Source organism: Phlebotomus argentipes, unplaced genomic scaffold (assembly GCF_947086385.1).
Source record: "Phlebotomus argentipes unplaced genomic scaffold, Phlebotomus argentipes genome assembly contig_75, whole genome shotgun sequence".
Taxonomy (NCBI): Eukaryota; Metazoa; Arthropoda; class Insecta; order Diptera; family Psychodidae; genus Phlebotomus; species Phlebotomus argentipes.
In genome coordinates, this window is record NW_026776170.1 from 309,851 (window position 1) to 317,505 (window position 7,655).

The following is a 7,655-nucleotide window of genomic DNA, read 5'->3' on the forward strand; positions in this document are numbered from 1 at the left end:
ACAAGGAAAGAAAAGGAATATAGGAAGGAATGTGTCAAGTAGTAAGCGGACCTATCAGACCTGAATTTAGATTACACTTCAATATGATGGATAGTACTTAATTTTGCTCGATCGGGTTGCCAGATTTAGTCCTTTAGTCTCCTCTTTCTCTGTCGTTTTATTCCTTCTTCACTACCTTCCTGCTGTCAAAATAGATGCTAGAAATGTGTCATATTTCAGAGGTTCATTAGAAATTAGTTTCTATAATTGCATTCGCAAGCCGCCAGTTTTTGCCTGAATTTGTGATGTTTTGTGGTAATTGAACCTTTTTTAATGGGCCAACCTCATCATCATCATTATCATCTTCTCCGCTTTTCCCTTGGTGGCGTCGCGGACTGCAGGGCCTTCAGGACTTCCTTCCACTCTTCACGGTCCTCCGCCTTTCCTGCTAGTTCATTGGGTGATAGCCCCAGGCGTTCCCCGAGATTTAGGATCTGATCCCTCCATCTCATCCTGGGCCTACCCAGGGGTCTTTTCCCAACCGGCTTTGCATAAAATGCCTTTTTCGGGAGACGATCATCTTCCATGCGCTCAACATGCCTCAAACCAGCGCAACATGGACTCCTGAACTGTGAGAACTAGCGGCTCGACTTGAAACTCCTCTCGTACAGTGACATTTCTCACTCGATCTCTCCGAGTGGTCCCTTTCAGTGCACGTAGGTATCTCATTTCGGCTGCTTGAACTCGCGACTTTATTCTTTCGATTATTAATGTGCCAACCTGTATTTGTAAACCCTAATTAAAACATTGCCTTTCAGCTGTGACCATTTTCAGCTGAAAATAATGCTTATAAAAATGTTACGCGACAAAAGTTGGAATGATAACCGTCTATACTAATGCGAAAATATTGGGATAGATAATAAAATCGTTCTGAAGAATGTTCTTCCTGGAAATAAGTTTTCCCGGTCTTCGGCCGCGATATCTGTGAAGGGATGGAGAAGTTACGCGCTCGAGTGAAGGTGCGTCAAATATTGTTTTCAAAGAGTTCTTTAAAAATGTTACCCATGTAAAGAACGTGGACTTCAAGAGGCGACTCTGGTGTACATACAGAGTCTCAAGCGATACCTCAGCCAAAGGTTACTTAAATCACTAGAAGTTTCACTTTCGGATACTCAAATGCTGGATCAATCCTCAGAAGATCTTCATGACACTTGAGCTCTGCTGGATCATCCATCTTTAGTGGAGGACACATCGAATACACGCCCATAGCTAGCATCTTGTTTTTTTTTCTGGCAGATTTAAAGATTATATCTTAAAGAGAGAGAGAGATGTGGTAACCATCGATGTGCTGCGGAGCTTGTAGTTTGATGAGAAGAATGAATAATACGTGTGAAGTAAAAATGCAACCAAAATCTTTTCTTTAGTATCTTCTAACAGATCTAAAGTGGCCAGAAGGATACCACAAATGTCAATTTCTCAAAGGTGAAATAAAGTTCATATCGTCACCTTAGACACAAGGTACACCCTATAGACGAGGTGTTTTATTAACTATTATCAACTTTATCACACAATGCGGCCTCACAGCAAAGTCGATAGCGCTATTGTTTGTTGACACCGAGGTCCCGGGTTTCCCCCCGTCGAATATAGTAAGAGATTAAATCAGCAAGAGGAAAAATATATTATAGCGCTAATTATGCCATTTTTCCTATGGAGCAGAGCTTCTCTTTCTGGCGGATAGTGACACAATCCGTCGACTGACTGTAGCATTTAACAATCGTGTCAGGTACGTCTGCGAACTGGGTTCCCACGATCACATCTCTGCCCACAGGGATGTGCTGGTGGGCTGCAGCCTGTCCTCCTTCCTGCAAATGCGAGCCCTAATTTTCTTAGATCGTCTTTCCATCAGCGGCTGCCCTGGATATCTGGCTTCTCTTTTGACAAGGGGTGGTTCGGCCAGACTCCGGGGACTTCTTGTTCCTCGAGCTGAGCAACACACCTTTTTCCGTACCCTCTTCGTTAGAGGTATGTCACTTTATAAAGCCCTCCCGCACGAGACGCGTGAGACTGTGGGTGGCATCAAAAGGTTCTTTCAGGCTGCTGATCTCATCAGTGACTCTTTCTAAATCATAGCTAATCGTCTTAAAGTGTCGTTTCTTTTTCTTTTTTTTCTCTTGTACTGTTATTCTTGCACTTTGTGTCGACACAAAACTAAGAGTCGTTTTGGTTTTCTTTTTATTGTCTTTTTAACTGTATCTTTGATTAGCAAGGGGTAAGAGGGTTAGACCCTAAATTTTGCTCTAACAATAAATTATGAAATTATATTTTTAATGCCAACAGACGAATCTGCCTGTTCATTTCCAACTGAGGTTACAACAAAACTCCACTGGAAATGTTCCCATAGGCCACAAAAATTGAATATATATGAAAAAAGCATTCATCCATTTGTTGGGAGTTATTTGGTCAATTACCACCAGCAAAAATCACAATAAAGCGGATGATAATGGACAAAAATTATTATATAATAAATTAATTAAATAAGACAGAAAAATAACATGAAAAGATCTGGTTTGTTATGGGGCGCGAATCATTTTGTGGCTCAAATAATGACTAAATCGGATACAGAGCTTAATGAAAAAGTCTCACTAGCAGACAATGCCAACAGCAAAAATCATCAACCCACAGACGCATTTGCGCAGCTGGAATGAACGCCCAAAATAAGAACCAAAACATTCATGGCGATCATGGCGAGCACAGAAATGTTTCAGAACAATCGGAGCACACAAGAAATTTTTAAGTCTGCAGAGTTTGGGGAGATAAAGGTCACCAACCATAGATCTCCTTGCTCCAGCACTTAAAATTTTAAGAATTACAATAAATCTATCTAACTTATCACACACTTTTGATCTAAATTTCTGCGCAAAAAGATAGTAAGTCGTGGTACAAAGCATGTTTGCTTGTTTTCTAATATTCTCCGAAGAAGACTGATAAATTGCTATTTTTTTGAACATTTTGCACAGTGATGGCACAGGACATGTCATAAAGGTTTTTACGACGTGACACATTGTGTCGCTACGACGCGTCGCCACGACGTCAGTATATATCGAGGGCATTTGTACGTTAACACCCCGAACAGACTGGGCTTTTTACATTGATTACACAGACCCGGGACTTTTTTACGCCCTTACTGGACCTTTTTTCCCAAAATGCCTATTTCGGCCAATTTTTGCTCGGGAAGATCGCGGAAAACGATCAGATCACCTTCGCTCTGCACTTATTTAACGTTTCATAGGAATTTCCACCGTGAAAATTCTCATTTTCGTGAAAAACATGTTAATATACTCAGCTGTGTGGCAGAGTGAAAAAGAGAATCGACACTGTAGGGTGCCTTTTTCAAGTGTCGTCACAGCTCGGGTGATTAGCACAGCCGCTCGGCACTCGTCGGACTGTTATACTCTTGTGCCAATTCGCTTGAACGTCACTCCGAGGCCAATATTTTGGAAATTGGCAAGAAATATTTAGTTTTTCGTGAAATGTGTGAACAAGATGTGAAGAATATTGCAGAGAAGTGAGAGTGGAAGATGGCCTGGGTCAAGAAGTTGCATTTTCTGCGAAGGATTAGTGATAAAAGTCGGTCAACTGCAAGGCGAGTTGCAGCAGATGAGCTCAGAGAGAAATTGCCGAAGAACATCTTCCGTGCGCATATTCTTCAGCATCACGCCAATGAATTGCTGACAAACTGAAATAGGACGATTTCTGGAGGAAAAGAATCACTGTGAACTGATTTAGAAACAACACGAGAACACGCGGTAGACGCTGAGCGAGCCATCAGATATTGAGAGCGAGCCTAATCATCAGTTTTTATCAGGAAATCCTTCGTCCCGAATTAAAATTTACGGTGAGTAATTAAAATCAAATTAAATCATGATTAGAAGTTAATGATTATGATATTTTCAGGGGAATTCTTCCAAGATCTATCCAGAATATTGCAGTACCAGTTCACCTTCTGTACTTTCCTGGACCAAAAGACGCCGCGAATAAAGATCAACGCTTTTTGATGGGGTGTGATTCAACCTGATTCCCGGCTCTAGATCTCGCTGACGCTCTCGCTAGCGTTTACTCGGAATATTCACCATTCGTGGTATTAAATACGGAACTAACAATGCAATGAGTCGCGACCTTTATATTTTTTTAGCGAAATTATCTCAAAAATTCGGTAAGGATTGACACCAAACACTTCCATATAAAATAATGCTTATGATTTTGAATAATTTTAATTTTTTGGGAAAAGAGAGAAATAAAAACCTTGCATAAAATGCACTTTAAATTTGTGTTTTTTTTGGCTATGACGGAGAATTAAATAGTTAATTTGAGATATTTTATGTCGATTTCCGCGATACTTTGCTGTCTGCAAAGTATAACTGAGTAATTGCCGATAGCGCCGCGTTTAGCATTAAAATCGGCGCTGTCTGCTTAACTGTAGCACAGAAGCACGAAAGCTCCAAAGCGCTAGAGCAAAAAAGGGTCTTAGAGCGAGTGCCCTAGAGAGAAGTCCCCGCTCGAAAAAAGTCCCTCAACTGTTATAAAGGTTGAGTCTGTTCGGCGTGTAAACGGCAAACTTTTCATGTGTTACTGCTTTTACACGCCCAACAGACATTGATTACACGAGCCCGGGACTTTTTTACGCCCTTATGGGGACTTTTTACGCCCTTACGGGGCCTTTTCTCCCAAAATGCTTATTTTGGCCAATTTTTTCTCGGGAAGATCGCGGTAAACGATCATCAGATCACCTTCGCTCTGCACTTATCTACCGCTGCATAGGAATTTCCATCGTAAAAATTCTCATTTTCGTAAAAAAACATGTTAATATATTCAACGGTGTGACAAAGTGAAAAAGAGAATCGACACTGTAGGCTTCCCTTTTCAAGTATCGTCACAGCTCGGGTTATTAGCACAGCCGCTCGGCACTCGTCGGACTGTTCTACTATTGTGCCAATGTGTTTGAATGTCACTCCGAGGCCAATATTTTGGAAATTGGCAAGAAATATTTAGTTTTTCGTGAAATGTGTGAGCAAGACGTGAAGAATATTGCAAAGAACTGAGAGTGGAAGATGTTTCCGGATAAAAAGCTGCATCTTCTGCGAAGGATTAGTGATAAAGGCCGGTCAACTGCAAGGCGAGTTGCAGAAGATGAGCTTAGAGAGAAATTGCCGAAGAACGTCTTCCGTGCGCATATTCTTCAGCATCACGCCAATGAATTGCTGACAAACTGAAATAGGACGATTTCTGGAGGAAAAGAATCACTGTGAACTGATTTAGAAACAACACGAGAACACGCGGTAGACACTGAGCGAGCCATCAGATATTGAGAGCGAGCCTAATCATCAGTTTTTATCAGGAAATCCTTCGTCCCGAATTAAAATTTACGGTGAATAATTAAAATCAAATTAAATCATGATTAGAAGTTAATGATTATGATATTTTCAGGGGAATTCTTCCAAGATCTATCCAGAATATTGCAGTACCAGTTCACCTTCTGTACTTTCCTGGACCAAAAGACGCCACGGATAAAGATCAACGCTTTTCTAAGGAAGGTAATTCAACCTGATTCCCTGTTCTAGATCTCGGTGACACTCTCACTAGCGTTTACTCGGAAAATTCGCCATCTGCGATATTAAATGCAGGATTTGCAATGTAATGAAGCACGATCTTTATATTTTTTGGCCAAATTATCTTTTAAAAATCATGTAAAAATTGGCACCAAGTTCATGAACATCCAAAAAAAATTTGCTTAGTAGTTTTGTATAATTTACATTTTGTGAAGAAATAAAAAAAAAACACTGCATAGAATGCACTTCAAATTCGTGTTTTTGAGCTATGACGGAGCACATGATTATGAATTTGATAGATGTTATATCGATTCGCGGAATTATTTGCTGTCTGAAAAGTATAACTGAGTGTTTTCGCAGAAAGCGCAGAAGCGTTAGAGCAAAAAAGGGTCTTAGAGCGAGTGCCCTAAAGAGAAGTCCCGGCTCGAAAAAAGTCCATCAACTGTTATAAAGGTTGAGTCTGTTCGGCGTGTTAGACTATCCTTTCTTTGGGTTATTCATTTTTTTATACGCATTACAATTTAATATATGCTTATACAATGTCAATGTTCTTTGACATCATGTGAATTTGTGTTTAATAAGTTTTAATTTTAGGGGGCCGTGATGCAGCCAGTAGAGTATTATCACGGTCGTGTGTTCGATCCCCATCACTTGCAAATTATCGAACACAACAGATGCAAAAAAATATTAGCCTTTCAATGGCAAATATATAAATTCCAGCCCAAAATTAGGTTGCTGTTAAATGTTCTAACTGAAGTAGAAACTTCTATGGAAGTGTATTTCGTATCTGTCTTTACTTATAGATGGGAACAATACCCAACTGGTATTGCTTGTAAATAGGCGATATCACTTGCAAAAATATGCTCAAGGCCAAACTCTGCTAGTCTGAGTGGGAAAAATCAGAGGATAATGGGAAGACGGACGATATTTAATAACAATGAAAAATACACAATACCAAAGCTGTACCGTCTGAAAGTAACCAAGAATCTGGATGACTGGTTAGCTTTGTGTCTTGGCCCTTAAGTGGGAATTGCCGTCAGTAGTTGGCCTGGATGCCGTGGTATATAAGACTTATTTTACCCCCCCCCCCCCCTTCCAACCCCGTCTCATCTAATCTAAGTTTTAATTTCATGTCAAAACAATATAAACTGCAGGCAAAAATTGTGGGAGAAAAAGCCATGTTCAATCACAATGCAAAGAAATTTCTTCTTGATATTTTCCAAAACACAAAGACGATTGCAAAGTTTCGCCAAGTTCGGAAATTTTCACATCAGAATTTTCTGCAAAGTAACGGATATAGACTCTTTGAGCTCAAAGAATAAGTCTAACATCTTAAAGTCTGAAGAATAAGGATGGATTTGTCAATTTTCAATTTACAAAACAATTTTTTTATTGGTGTTTTTAATACATACTAGGCCTTGCCTACTGGTGTGAGAGCTAGTGATTTGAGGTGTATTTGAAATGGCCTTTGCACGCAATTTTGATGTTTATATCATTCCAATGAAGTATTCCATAAATGAACGACTGGCGATCTACTGCAAGAGAATTTCTTTGGATGCTAGTGCTCCAATGAGGATAGCAAAAAAGGATTATTTCACAAAGCGACTAAGAATCGCCGGAAATAACCCTGTGAAGTCATGGGAAATTATTATTGAGATCGAAAATTCATGTTCATACCGATTGACCACAATTAAGTGTTTCAATGCAAGGGTTGGGTCCATCCTGACCGCCGGCAATAAGATTGACATCATGAAGGCTTACGATTCAATGCACCATGGCATCTTATTGAGAAATTAGAATTTATGAACTTCTACGGAGTCCCCTTCAACTGGCTTGACACGCACTTTATAGACCGCTCTTAGCGTATCAGGCTTCGTCCGGACTGCATCAGCGACTCAGTACCTTGTATGTAGGGTATCCCCCGCGTAATTTTGGTGGGAAGTTGCTCAGGTATATATGTTTTGCACTGTTTGAGCTCAGACTTACCTATAAAATCTTTACTGTGGGCTACGCTGTGGGGGAGTTATGTGTCTCTCACCTGCTATCGCTTACAAGAATTCAGATGTCTTT